Below are 14,855 nucleotides of genomic sequence, written 5' to 3'. Positions count from 1 at the left end.
GGTTTGGATGAATGTACCCGGGACGGTGCCAGCAGGGTGGGGACGTCACACACAGTGGCTGGGAGGGGGCTGACCCCAAAGGGGCCTGAGCTGTTCTGCAAGACGTTGTTTCCCTGGTCAGCGTGGGGCTCTCCGGGAGGCGCTGCTCAGGGGGAGGTCAGCCTGGCAGACACCCAGTGTTCCCTGCCCAGGCAGCTGGCTCCCGCGGCCTCTCCCTCACTCCCCTGGGGCAGGAAGAGAAGGGAGGAAGGGAAGGGTGTCAGGGACCAGCTGCTCTGCACAGTCTGAGAACATCAGGGATGGGCCAGAGGGGGCTCAGATACACCGCAGTTCTGTTCTCAAAGCGTCGGGTCACACACTCATTCATTCATCAAACCTTCCCCAGGCACCTGCCACAGGATGCCAGCCTGGTGAAGTCTAGGGCTGTTTCTATCCAACCGAAAGCTATTTCGAGCCACAGGTGCCATTTATCATTTATGATTTCCTAGTAGCCTTGTTAAAACAACTAAAAAAGAAACAAGTGATTTTCATTTTAGTAGCATACTCCATTTACCCTGATTTATCCAAAAATGATCACTTCAACATGTCATCAATATAAAAATTATTAACAAGGTAGCTTACATTCCTTCTTTTCGTGCTAACCCTTCCAAAGCCGGTATGTATTTTACACTCAGAGCACGTCTTGATTTGGCCCAGCTGCATTTCAAGTCCTCAGGAGCCACACATGGCTGCCAGCTGCCATACCAGGCAGCAGGGATCGAGAGGTGCAAAAACCAGTAACACCCAAACCTCCTGCTCAACGGGATCACTGCTGATTGGGGCGGACGGGGGGTGCAGACATGTAAATAACCGATTATGCGACTCAGAGCTTGCTAAGTGCTACAGGACACAGGAGCAGGGGTGCTCTGTCTAGAGTATCCTCCGTGGGCCCCTGGTCCCTGCTTTGCCATTTGATAACCGTGCACGGTGCCTGGCCAGCTCCGGACGCTGGTAAGCATTTAAGGAATTAACTACGAGGAGATGCCACTCCACGCCCACTGAAGTGAAAACTTACAAGTGCTGGTCCCGGCCAGAGGGCTGCTCAGGGAGTGGAAGTGGGGCGACTGGAGGGCAACTGGGCACCATCTGGGGAAGCTAACCTCCGCCAGCCAGCCTCCCCACGGAGGGGTCTGTGTCCTGGGAAGCCTACACATGAGCGCCAGGAGGGGGCATGGGTGGGGGGTTCACTGCAGCATCGCGTATAAAAGAGCGAACTCGGAAAGGCTCTAACTGTTGGTCAGAAGAATGAATAGACAATCTGTGGCGTATTATCATGACCTGTTCGTCCGATGGAAGACCACACAGCAGCCAATGTGAACGAGCTAGGTCTGCGTGCATCCACATGGAAATACTCAAAAGCATACTGAGTGGGAGACAGCAAAATTGTATGGTATGAAGTCGACTGGAGCATTTTGAAAAAGACAAAGCAGTCTATAACTGTACATAAGAACACTGTAGGACTATCTGAGGGGGTGCCCTCCAGCTTCAGGTGAGCGATCGGTTCCGGAGAGAGAAAGGTGGAATAAGAGAGGAGGACAAAGGGACTCTTATCTCAACATCTGATCTGTTAAAAAATTCCGCAAACACAGCAAAATGCTAATATATGTTAAGTACCTGAGTGTGTGTTAAAGTATTCTCTGCACTTTTCTATGAGTGAAATATTTCATAATAAAAAACTAAAACTCCTCTGAATGTAAAAAAAAAAAATGAATGAATGAGCGGCCTTGTGAAAGTCACCTGTCTTCTCTGTGCTTCATTTCCCACACCTGAAAGATGGGATAATAGTATCTGTGTCATTGAGTTGACGTGGGGCAAAAACGTGGCCACTTTTTCATGACCAGCATCTGGTAATAGAAGCTCTTAATCAGTAACAGTCCTGAGTGTTTACTGAGTGCTTGCCAAGTGCCAGACACAAATGAACTGACTTAATGACATCAGGTACAAAAGGCAGGCATCCTTGGGACTTCCTGGAGGTCCAGTGGTTAGGACTCTTCCACTGTGGGGGGCACAGGTTCAATCCCTGGTTGGGGAACTGGGATCCCACATGCTGTGTGGCGCAGCCAAAAAAAAAAAAAAAAGCAGGCATCCTTATCCCCATTTTACAGATGAGAATACCGAGGCAGAGTTAGTTAAGTTGCCCAGCGTTACCAGCTAGTAAGTGGTGCAACTGGGATTTGAACTCAGCCAGCCAGGTTCAGAACTGGCATTTTGACCCCTTCTGTAGACTGCCTCTAATCAGTGCTGATTCTCTTTCCTTTTCCAGAGACTGAAAATTATTTTTCAAGTCTGCAGGTGCCAAATCACCCACAGGGTGCAGGGCTCACGCTAATCCCTGGAGAGGCAGGGGGTGTCCACTCTGGCCACAGACAGCTCACAGCCCTCTCCCCGGCACGGACGAGCCCCTCTGGAAGACCATAGTGCCCCCCACCGACTTTAGGGGACCCCCAAGCACACCAAGTTCCATCTGCTTATTAAATGCTGCTGAGGACTTGGCCACCAGCGGGCCCATTTTTACATCTCCCAGCTACAAAAATATTCAACAGGGTGGGGTGCACGCAGAAGGGGAAGTTCCAAGTCCAAATCCACCTTCAAGTTACCCTGGGGCCCCAGAGAGCAGCTCCCCTCCATGGAAGCCCCCCAACGACCTGGGCTGGGGAGTGAGGGGGTCACAGCCTCCGTGCAGCCCGAAAACGGCAGCGAGCTCTCCTCCACAAACAAAAGATTTGTGCCGCAGACAAACATCCCCTCCCCGTGGGCACTGCCGGCCAACAGCGAGAAGCAAGCAGACCTGCTTGTCCCGTGTCACTTAATTTCAATGCCTCATTGAACCGAAACTGGAACGACTCACTTTGGTTTGGTGACGGGGTGGGGAGTGCGAAGCAGTAGCACTGCCACGTCTTTCTCTCGTATAAACTTCTGAAGTCTTTACGTTAAAAACCCCCAGGAGTGCATTCTGCCATAAGAAAATAAAGGCACGGTTTTTACAATTCAGGAGCGGCCGGGAAAGTAACCGGCACGCTGCTGGGCACCTGGCGGGAGGGAGCTCCACAGCGAGGACAGAGAGAGGGGGCCGCCCAAGCCTTCTGGGGGTCCGGAGGCGCAGCGGGAAGGGGGGGCGGGCTGCTGTCCCTGTGAGGCTCCCTGTGCCCCAGCTCTTACCTCTAGGAGGAGAGGTCGGTGGCCATCTCGCGCCTCAGGCTGGGCACGGTCGCTCGCTCTTCCTGGGTGGCCATCCGGGCTGTGGCAGCTCCCTGTCCCCTGCTGGCTGACCGTCCCCTGACTCTGCGCATATGGACTAAATGCCTGGCCTTCGCAGAGAAGGGAAATTATCTTTAAGCTCAGGCCTTCCAATGGCCCCCGTGGCTTTCGGAAGCTTACTCTGTGCCATTAATCCCTGGCTCACATCCCTGGTTTCTGGCCTCGAGCACAGGGGGATGAGCCAGCCGGAGCCCCGCCGAAGACAGAAACCCACGTGGCGGAGGATCGAAACCACGGCAGGGGAGGAAGAGACAGAGCAAGGATGGGACCATTTCTGGAAGGCTCCCCTAGGAAGGCAGCTGTGGGAGTCTTGTGGGGTCCTAGGGGGTGACACGAGGGTCAGTGGGGGAATGTCAGGAAGTGGTTCATAAAGCAGAAGGGGAAAGGTCTGGCATTCGGGACTGGGGTGAGCTCCCCAAGTTTGGGTGTGTCGGGCACGCTGGTCACCGCACTGGCTTTACTGGGATGGTTGACCTGATGACCTGAGAGCCTGGGAGGGAGGGCGTCCAGGCTCCATTGTCACCGTGCACCCCTTGTGAGCAGGCCTCCTGTGGCCTCGGCTTTCCAAGCAGGCGGGACCTCAGGGAGGAGGAGAGCAGAACTCAGCGCCCTGCCGTCGCCCCCAGCAGGTGGGGGGCACCCCTAACAGTGGTGGTGGGAGAGGCTCTTGTGCTCCAATGACACCCACGTGAGATGCCAGACAAGCAGTCTCGGGGCAAGAAAGCAACCCTGGTCCTAGCCTAGGTGCTTCAAAGCCATGTAGCAGGCCAGACGAGAGCAGGCGACGGCATGATCTGCAGGTGGAGAGCTGCGAGGTCTTCACACGTGGCCGAGAGCTGTGGTTGGGGGGTGAGACCAGGCTGGCAGAGAGACCAGGGCTTTCCAGTTAGCTGATGAGACCCAAGTCAGCCCTGGCAAGGACGTTTGCTCAGACCTGGAAAACCCACCCGAAGCCATCGCTCACCCCAGTCCCAAAAGGGAAGACAGGCCTCTTCCTCCAGCACCTTCCCCAGGCTTAGCTCTGGAGACTTCTGCAGTTCAAATGGAAGCATCGCTGAAAGGCTCCACTCTGACATCCCCTTCCATGCCCCCCACCCTGGAGTAAGGAATGTTCCTGCAGTTAAAGCCCGGAGCCTGGGAGGCAGAGTAAACGGACTTGGGTGTAGGGGTCACCAGTGCGTTTTGGGCTCCCATGCCGAGAACACAGCCGTCCGAGTGGGAGGACCAGAGGCCTTTTGCAGCAGGTCAGGCTGGCGAACTCGGCCTCTGCTCCGCTGGGCGCAGTCCTGGGGGTAACTAAACGCTGTCCACGGCTGAGCTTGGCCTCTGCTGTGTTCACCGCTCCCACGCACGTCATTCTGTTGTAACAGGGCTGAAGCCAAGGCCCCTGCGCAAAGGGGGCCCGGGCGCAGCTGGAGGCCGGAGGGAAATGACCGTGGTGGCAGTTTTCCCAGACTTGTCCTGGCTTCTAGAATTCTGTTGTCGCCACACGCGTCAAAGCACGTTCCTGACACTGGTCCAGCCCCTCTGCTTGGGGTGGGAAGGGCCAGACCAAGGTGGGCCGTCACGTGGGCCAGGTGAGGACGGCTCAGCTCTTACCTCAGACTCTTCCATGGCTGGCATCTGAGTCCCTGGGGCCAAGCGCTGAGCGTCACTACAGGCCTGGCCAAGCCCCCAGCTGGTGAAGTGGCGACCAGACCGTTTGTACTTCCTTCCACAGGCGCACCTGAAGGAAAGGGGCCCTGCACTTTGGGGGTTTTGTATCCGGTCAGAGCCTGGGCTGGCAGGTGCTCCAGTGGCGGGGGGCAGGTTCCAGGGAAGGGCCCTGCAGCCTCACCTCTTCGTCTTTAGTTGATTGGGGAGGCTTTGCTTGTCCTGGGGCCCAGGAAGTTTCTGGCTGATGAAAGCTAAGTGTGCCACCGTGAAAACGTGGTTCTCCTGGCCCCGAGAGGGCCGGCAGCGGGGAGGTGGATGGCAAAGGCCGTCCCTCTGAAGGGTGGAGAGGTGAGCTGAGATGCGGTGGGACCCGCACAGCCCTGTGCACTCCTTCCCCATGACTCAGCTAACCAGAGTCACAGCTGGACTGTCTGGGGTGCTGGGTGGTCTCGTGCCAGCTGACAGCTCCCTGTGGAGCGGGGACAATAAATGACAGGATTTGTTCAGCTCCAGGCTTAGCCAGTGACCCTCAATCTCCAACCCAAACCAGCCACGGACAGTGAGACAGCCAGCCAGGCTCTGCTAGAGGAGCTTCTCAGAGACACACGTCTCCGGGTGTCTCCCTGCAGCATCTGTCTCTGGGGTTCTGACAGGTGCCCCCCAGGTGGCTCAGGAAGCTGGCGCCACCGAAGGCATTTCACAGGAGATACCAGGCAAGGTGGGCAGTGGGTGGGCGTGTGCTCTCACATCCCACGTTCTCTCTGATCACAGGGAAGCCCTTGCTCGTTGGCACAGAGGAGGGAGACCTGTGTGCACAGAGGAACACTTCCTTTTCCACGATTCACTGGACTGTTCCTCCTCTTTCTACAGGCTGCTCCCCTGCCCTTTGGAGCCTGTACAGACAGCATCCGCCCTCCCTCTATGCTGGACACGGGGCACACTGCCTGGTCTGGATGTTCAGGTACGTGAGACATCAGAGGCGCGAATGGAAAGGACGAGATAAGTCAGCTGTCACCCTGGCCCCCAGGCACGACCCCCTGGCTGACGGTTCCCGCCCTCACTGCCAGGCTTTGACCACCACCCAATCCCCGGACCCACAGGGTTGGGGGGCAGTGTGGAGCTACAGGGAACAGCCGAGCAACAGGGTGGTAGCAGCCAGGGATAGTGGTCTCAACCTGCCCACACTCCCGGGGGCTGGTCACTCCCTGCCACCACGTCCTGGCTCTGTCCCGCCTCCCTGGCTGCTCAGGTGGGAGGCCCACCTGGGATGCTTCTCTGCCCCGGCCTCCCTCCACCAGAGGGACGGCCCTTACCTAGGAACTCAAGCTCCTCTTGTGTGTCTGCGCACCAGCTGTGGCCTTCACTGCACTGAAGGGCCTGTGGGCGGGGCCTGCAGGGGACTCTTCTCTATGCCTCTGCTCCCACACAGTGTCCCGACGGCTGACGGCTGAGTAAAGGAAGGGCCAGGAGTCAGCTGGCTTAGAGGCTGCAGGGGGTGGGGGCGGCGGGGCACAGCTCTGAGCACCCCCCGATCTTCCTGCAGGCCCAGGGGAGGTGTGGGGTCCACAGGGTGTCTGAGGCTCTGCCCGCATGAAGCTGGTCTCAAAGGTGGGCTGCTTGGGAGACACATTTGGGAAGAATGCCAAGTGACTCCTTGCTGAAACTGGAAAGATACTTAACTTCCTTTGGGTCCCAGGCTTCTCCCCATCTGCTTTGCTCCCCCAGTCCCCCAACCAAAATGCACTCCCCTCTTCTCTGCTGCCGGCCTGCCCCACTCGCCCAGGTCCACTCCTGCCTCAGTTTCCCTCTGCCCGGATGTGCGTGGCGGCCCGGTGTGTGGCTGTGTCTGCAGGAGCATCAGCCCGCCTGGGTAACCACACTCGCCTGATTACGGGGAACGCTGCCCCTCCTGGATGATCCCGTGATGCCTGGAGGAACGGCGCCTTCCTCCCGGGGTTTCCGTGGGCGCAGAGCCTGCTCGTAAAGGCACCCCAGGTCTCCATGAGTCTTGAGAACGGCTTCTTTGCCCAGAAGTAATTTAGCAGAGAGCTTGGCTGACCACGGGACAGCCATTTTACCAGCAGGATCTGCAAATGGCTTTGAGCTCCTCAAAGTGAGTGAGGCCGGCACTGAGTCAATTCCAGGCATTAGAGGTGATGAACAGAACAGTTGGACTCTGGAAGGACCAGCTCTGAGCTGCAGGGCAGGATGAGGTGGGAGGCGAGGATGGTAGAGGCAGCAGGTAACACCGACAGTAGTCTTCCTTAAAAGTCTCGCAGAGGGACACGTCCTAAGTAGGCGAGGAGAAAGGCACAGCTGAGCTCCTCAGACAAAGCACTGTTGCTCCCTATTGGCGGAGGCCAAGTATTAAAGCCGAGTCTCAGGAATACGCCAGCCCAGTCGAAGGAGCTACGGAGGCTGTTGCTTCTTCGGATGCCCGACACCATCACAGCATGCGAGATCGTGTCGGGAGGCCCAGGACACGTGAGTTGTGCGCAGCGGGGGGATTCTGCTTCTTCACATTTTCTTCCCATGAAAAGCTCTGTTTTCAATTTGCTTCTCCTTGATGACTTTACTTGAGCATATTTTTGATGTTTACTGGCCATTTGGATATCTCCTTTTGGGAAGTACCTGATCAGTTGGGTTGCCTTTTTAAGAAAATTGGTCTGAAAATTTTAATATATTTGGATAGATATATCAAAGTCTTTGTTGGGTGACTGTATTATAAATATCTTCTATCGCTCTGTGACCTCCCTTTTCACAGTCGTAATTTTTTTTTAATGAACAAAAGTTTTGATTTTAATGTAGTACAACTGATCACTTCTTTATGTGTCCTGTTTAAAAATCTTTGCCAAGCCAAGGACATGAGTATATCCTCCTGTTATTTTCTGGAAAGCTTATCATTTTACTTTTCATATGTAGACCAATAATCCATGAGATACCACTACACACCACCAAAATGTCTCACATTCAAAAGACTGACAACGCAGTGTTGTTGAAGGTATGGAGAAAGTGGGGGCAGATGTTCAACTGGTAACATCCCCTAAAAAGCTGAACATACACACCCCGACAGGCTCACTTCTGCACATAATCCTGAAAGAAACGTGTACGTATGCGCACAAAAGGACACATACAAGAAAGTTAGGGACTTCCCTGGTGGTTCAGGGGTTAAGACTCCACGCTCCCAGTGCAGGGGGCCTGGATTCGATCCCTGGTCAGGGAACTAGATTCCCACATGCATGCCACAACTAAGAGTTCGCATGACACAACTAAGGAGCCCGTGTGCCGCAACTGAGGAGCCCACGTGCCACAACTAAGGAGCCCAAGAGCTGCAACTAAGGAGCTGGCAAGCCGCAACTAAGGAGCCCACCCGGCGCAACCAAACAAATAAATGAATTAGAGAAAAAAAGTTAATTGCAGCAAGATTTGTATCAGCCCAAGTCAGGAAAAACCCCAAATGTCCATCCACAGTGAAATGGAGAAATTGGGGTACAGTGATACAAAGAAGTAACACACAAGGAAAATGCATGAAAAATTGCTGCATGTAACATGAATGAATCTCACACACAATTTGAATACATGCTGTACCCTTCCATTTATATAAAGCTCAAAAACCAGGCGGAACTAACCTAGGTTTGGGCATGAGGGGCTCCTGGGTGCTGGCAGTGTTCTAATGTCCTATATTTGGAGCTCGGTGGTAGTTACAAGAGCCTGTGCCTGCCCACTTTGTCCACTTTGTGAAAATTCACTGAGCTATGTACTTGTGATTTGTACACTTTTCTATATACCTGTTATATTTCAATAAGTAAATTTTATTAAGAAAAAAAAAACTCTTGCCAAGTATGTCTGAGATGGGAACACAGAGAACGTAGGACGTGAATATAAAGGGCAAACTTAATGGTTCTGGAAATGAAGTGATTAAATAATCCAGAAATTATCAATTACATTTCTTTCAACAAATTTAAATCTAAGACTTCAGAATTCAAAAATAAAGAATTCTAACATTTAGGGGAGAGCATATTCAGCAAATGGGGAGATTTCAGATGATTCCGCTTTTTCAGTTCCTACCTTTGTCCGGCTTGAACAGCAGCAGGTCTCTGGGGGTATGTCCCGCACGCTAGGGACGAGGACAGGGCCCTCGGGACACAGGAGGCAGCTGCATGGAACACTCTTGGTACAGAGCCGCCTCCAGGAAGTGGGAAGTACTGACAGATTCCAGATTTAATTTAAAAATTAAAGATAATCAATAGGTCTTCCTAGGTATAAGATAACTTGGGAGGCAGAGAAAGTATAAAATATTGTCCTTGCCCTGCCGTCCTGGGTCCAGGGGTTTGAGATGGCTCAGAAGCTGTGAGTCTGGCGTCACCTGCCTGCTTCCTGTTGCTCAAATGTTTACAGCACATTCATGCATTCTGTGCGTGGCACATTTTAAGAGAAAAAAATCAAAGAGCTTCCTGCTGAGACAGAGTTCACTCAGGAGACCTGAAGCCCGCCAGAGTGAACTCTATGGAATTGTGATGCTTGAGCTGCTGACCTGTTGAATTAGCAACTTCACAGGGTCGGCCTAACGGTCCGAATCCTCCGTCCCTGGCTGAGTGTGTACAGTGGGGTAAGTCATTTCAGTTCTGAGGATCTCTAATTCTTCACAATAATGCACGGATTCTGGTCAGAGTTCAGGGTTTTTAAAAGTATGGCCTGAATCACCCGCTAAACACTGACTTTTGGGTCTAAAATCTCAATGAATTTGGATTCTCAGGGCCTGAGCCCAAGAATCTGCACAAATTTCCTAATATTTTACTTGTAATTATGCATTTTACCTCTTAATTTACACTGTAAGCTCCTCAAATGTAGGCTTCCCATGCTTCCCACTTTGCATCTCAGTATCCAGGACATTAAAGGTCTCAGGAGATCCTGACGATGTGACAGCTTTCCGTTGCGTCTTTGTGAACGGGGGGAATGGGAGGATGGCAGAATGGGAGTGACTTCTAGTTTGTTGATTTTCTACTGTGAACAGACACTGACATCGTAGTAAGACGGAAAATGCATTAAGACTGGGGTGGGGGCAGGAGTGAGGCTGGGCAGCGTGGAAAGAGGAGGAGGAACGCGGCTTCTCTGCTCCTCGTCTCCCAGGAGAGGCCCGCGCCCTCAGATCTGGCCGCAGGAGTCCTCAGGCAGTCACTTCTACCACCTGCGAAATGCAGACCCTAACACCCTTCCACATCCTCGGGGCTGGGATGGGGGGTGCGGACTGGGAAGACAAGTGTAAACAAAGGGTTAAGGAAAGGTAAGCTGCTGTTACTGCTGAGAGCAAATGCTTTTATTCACTCATTCATTCCATAAACATTCACTGAATGTTTACTATGAATAAGCACTTAGATCTTTCTTAGCAAAGGACTAAGTAGGCTTTTACCTTAGGGGTCAGTCCGGCCAATAGTATGTTGTAGAACTGTTAAAACATGAGCATGAAGAACGTTATTCAGCGCAGCCCAAACACATTCTACTAAGAGCTAGCACACGGTATTAGTCCCTCTGGTCTTAACAACGTCCCTGCAACTAGGTGCCATCACCCTCCTTTTTCAGACGAGACACGAGAAGTAACTTGCCCACGGCCACAGAGCTGAAGTGGCCAGCTGCGACCCACACCACACACCGCTGCAGCCTGGCGCAGCTGTCTAAGAACCGGGGCGATGAGGCACTGCCCAGGCAACAGGAAGATCAGTTTTTGAGAACACTCTTCTCTGAGGCATGACCACCTCTTCAGTAGTGAGGTCAGCGCAATGGAGAAGGGCAGCTGGGGGACGACAGCGGGGTCCACTCTACACACTTCACGTAACCCTCAGCGCCCAGGGTGCACCCAGGGCCCTCAGCAAACTCGGGCGAGTGTCCTGTCGCGGGGCAGACTCCCCGACTATGGGGGCTGTACTGGGTCTGAAGCCTTGTCCAGGGAACTTCACAAGCACAGGTAGATCTCCTTTTATTGCGCTTTGCAGGTACTGCATTTTTTAAAAATTGCAGTCTGTGGCAACCCTGTGTTGGGCAAGTCTATTGGCACCATTTTCCCAACAACATTTGCACATTCTGTGTTACATTTTGGCAAATCTCACAGTATTTCCAACTTTTCCACTATTGTTATATTTGTTACGGTGATCTGTGATCAGTGATCTTAGATGTGACTATTGTAATTGTTTTGGGGTGCCACAAACCACACCCACGTAAGACAGCAAACAATTGATAAATCATGTGTGTTCCGACTGCTGCACAGACAAGCTGTTCCCCCCTCTCTCCCTCTCCTCGGGCCTCCCTATTCCCTGAGACACAACAATATTGAAATTAGGCCAATTAATAACCCTGCGATAGCCTCTAAGTGTTCAAGTGAAATGAAGAGTCTCTCACTTTAAATCAAAAGCTAGAAACGATGAAGCTTAGTGAGGAAGGCATGTGGAAAGCAGAGCCAGAGGCCTGTTGTGCCAGTTATCTGAGTTGCGAATGCAAAGGAAAAGTTCTTGAAGGAAATTTAAAGCACTACTCCAGTAAACACACTGATAAGAAGAGGAAACAGCCTTACTGCTGATACGGAGAAAGTCTGAGTGATCTGGGTAGAAGATCAAACCAGCCACATTCCCTGAAGCTACAGCCTAATCCGGAGCAAGGCCCCAACTCTCTCCAGTTCTACGAAGGCTGAGAGAGGGGAGGAAGCTGCAGAGGAAAGTCTGAAACAAAGGTCGGTTCATGAGGTTGAAGGACAGAAGCCACCTCCGTAGCACGAAAGCGCCAGGTGAAGCCGCAGGTGCCGAGGGGGAAGCTGCAGCAAGTCCTCCAGAAGCTGCGGCTCAGGTCATCCATGAAGGTGGCTGCACTGAACGAGAGATGGTCACGGCAGAGGAAACAGCCTGCTACCGGAAGAAGATGCCTTCTAGGACTTTCCTAGCTGGAGAGGGGGAGTCAATGCCCGGCTTCAAAGCTTCCAAGGACAGGCTGACTCTCTTGTTAGGGGCTAATGCCTAATGTTAGGGTGACTTTAAGCGGAAGCCGATGCTCATCTGCCATTTCGAAAATCCTGGGGCCCTTAAGAATGATGCGAAATCTACTCCGCCTGTGCTGCATAAACGGAGCAACAAAGCCTGGATGACAGCACACCTGTCGACAACACGGTTTACTGAATGTTTTTAATCCCACTGTTGAGACCCGAGGCTCAGAAAAAAAGATTCTTTTCACAATACTGCAGCTCACTGACAGTGCACCTGGTCACCCAAGAGCTCTGATGCAGATGGACGATGAGATTAATATCATTTTCATGCTGCTAACACAACTTCCATTCTGTAGCCCATGGATCAAAGAGTCATTTTGACCTTTAAGTCTTATTACTTAAGAAACGCATTTCTTAAGGCTCTAACTGCCACAGTGATTCCTCTGATGGATCTGGGCAAAGTAAATTGAAAACCTTGCGGAAAGGATTCACCATTCTAGATGCCATTAAGAACATTCGTGATTCTTGGGAAGAGGTCAAAATACCAACATTGACAGGAGTTGGGAAGAAGTCGATTCCAGCCCTCATGGACGTCTTTCAGGGGTTCAAGATTCAGAGGAGGAAGGAACTGCAGATGTGGTGGAAACAGCAAGAGAACTAGAATTAGAAGTGGAGCCTGAAGATGTGGCTGAATTGATGCAATCTCATGATAAAACCTGAACGGATGAGTTCTTATGGACACAGAAGTGGTTTCTTGAGATGGAATCTACTCCCTATGAAGATGTTAAGACTGCTGAAATGACAACAAAGGATTTAGACTATGACATCAATTTAGTTGATAAGGCAGGGTTTGAGAGGACTGACTCCTATTTTGAAAGAAGTTCTACTGTGGGTCAAATGCTATCAGACAGCATTACATGCTACAGAGAGGTTGTTCAAGGAAGTCAATCCATGCAGCAAACTTCACTGTTGTCTCATTTTAAGTAATTGCCACCGGCACCCTGGCCTTCAGCAACCACCGCCCTGATCAGTCAGCAGCCATAAACACTGAGGCAAGACCCTCCACTAGCAAAAAGATCTTGACTTGCTGAAGGCTCAGATGATGGGTAGTATGTTTTAGCAATGAAGTATTTTAAAATTAAGGTATGTACATTGTTTTCTCAGACATAATGCTATTGTACACTTAACAGACTACAGTATAATGTAAACATAACTTTTATATGCACTGGGAAACCAAAAAATTTATGTGACTCTCTTTATTGCTTGATTTCGGTGATCTGGCTCTGAACCCACAATATCTCCGAGGTGTGCCTGTATTCTGAAAAGCAATTATTTACTACAGCCTTACTGATTGTATCTGGAACTTTTCTCAGACAGCTCTAAATATAGGATGCTATTCTGCTTTATATGGCAACACAAGTTCAAGCCAAGGGTTTCCTCCACTCAAATCGAAGTGGATGTTCTGCTGGCACTTGTCACACTACTTTGAAAGCAAAAGACCAAGGAAAACACAATTTTTGGCAGTTCTAAAGCTGGACTAGATCCCAAGAAGTTAATCTTCAAGGGAAAAAAAGCTCCTGAGAAGAATGGGGATTCATTTTGGAGAAATGCAAAACTTGATCAGATTTTGCATCCCATTCAAGGAGACCTTAAGCATTTTTAAGGAGTAACAACAAGTCAACATTATGAGGATACAAATATCAAAGTTATTCCCTGGATTCTGAAGTGTGAACGAAGTCAGATTAACACACCACCTATCTGAGAGGTGGCAGGAGGAACACAAACCAACATTTGCTGCCAGGCTTTCTACTGAACCGAAGAAAAAAATCTAATGCTCAAGAGGCACCGAGTTGATGGAAAGGCTAAAGAAATGTCAATTAGTAAAACGAAAGTCTATTTTAAAATTCAGCTCTCTTCATTAAAATTGCTGAAACTCTCCACAGGGTATGGAGATTAATACTCATGGCTATTTTTCTTGCTTCCACTCAACAGGATGTCACAAACCAGCTACCGTGTTAAGACAGTTATAATACTAAAAAGGGGCAGTTTTGGAAGCAAATATTTTTCTTTTGAAGGCAAAACAAAAAAGGTAGGTCAGAAAAGCTGAAAATGACTACACACAGGAACAAGAGTTTTCCAAACACATCAATCAGAAAAATGAGCTAGTAAATCAAAGCTACTTATACAGAACTTTTTACACTGAGGAGGCTTAAAAATACCAGATCCCTGGAAAACTTCAATTACTCAAGATTTCTAACTTGTTTTTTATTCTAGGTCAATCTAATTTCATTAGAATTAGCGAAGTCAATTTTTCCTTAGTATATGCATTGCTTTTTGTCATTTATGCCTACCTTTTCACGTTTAGTATCCTCAGTTCTTAAAGGCAACCATTAGACATGGAAAATGGCATTTTTACATAAACCAGTAAGTCATCTGTCCCATTCACTTCATGATGGATAGATGCTATGGAAGACAGAAATGTCCACCAGAGTTTTAAGCATATGGCTGGTTCTAAGGGGACATCGCTACACAACCCCCCGCCCCCCCTTCCCCTCCAACCCCTTCAGATTTAAGTAGGAAAGAGTTACTCAGGAGCACTCTGACGGACGAAGATCTCTTCAATGTACAAATATACTTTGTGTTGCTCCTTTAAGTCTTTTCTAGGAAAAGGCAGAGTATGAGTCCATTTCAGTGGCTATCTGACAGGCTGTCACTTTTATCCTGCGTGGGGAAAAATGAAGACTGTTCTTAGGGCCAGAAGACTGGAGGCTCAGAGGCCACACAGCAAGAGGGAGGCGGGCCCAGCACAGGGCCTGGGGCTCCCCTCAGAGGCTTCTGCTGTCTTTACAAGCATCCAGGACCAGTTATCTGCACTTTGGAAATCTGTTTTTGTTTTTTTCACAGATACGTTCCTCCCTTTGGAGTATTTAATATG

This window comes from Balaenoptera acutorostrata, chromosome 19, assembly GCF_949987535.1.
Source record: "Balaenoptera acutorostrata chromosome 19, mBalAcu1.1, whole genome shotgun sequence".
Lineage (NCBI taxonomy): Eukaryota > Metazoa > Chordata > Mammalia > Artiodactyla > Balaenopteridae > Balaenoptera > Balaenoptera acutorostrata.
This window is presented reverse-complemented; position numbering follows the sequence as displayed.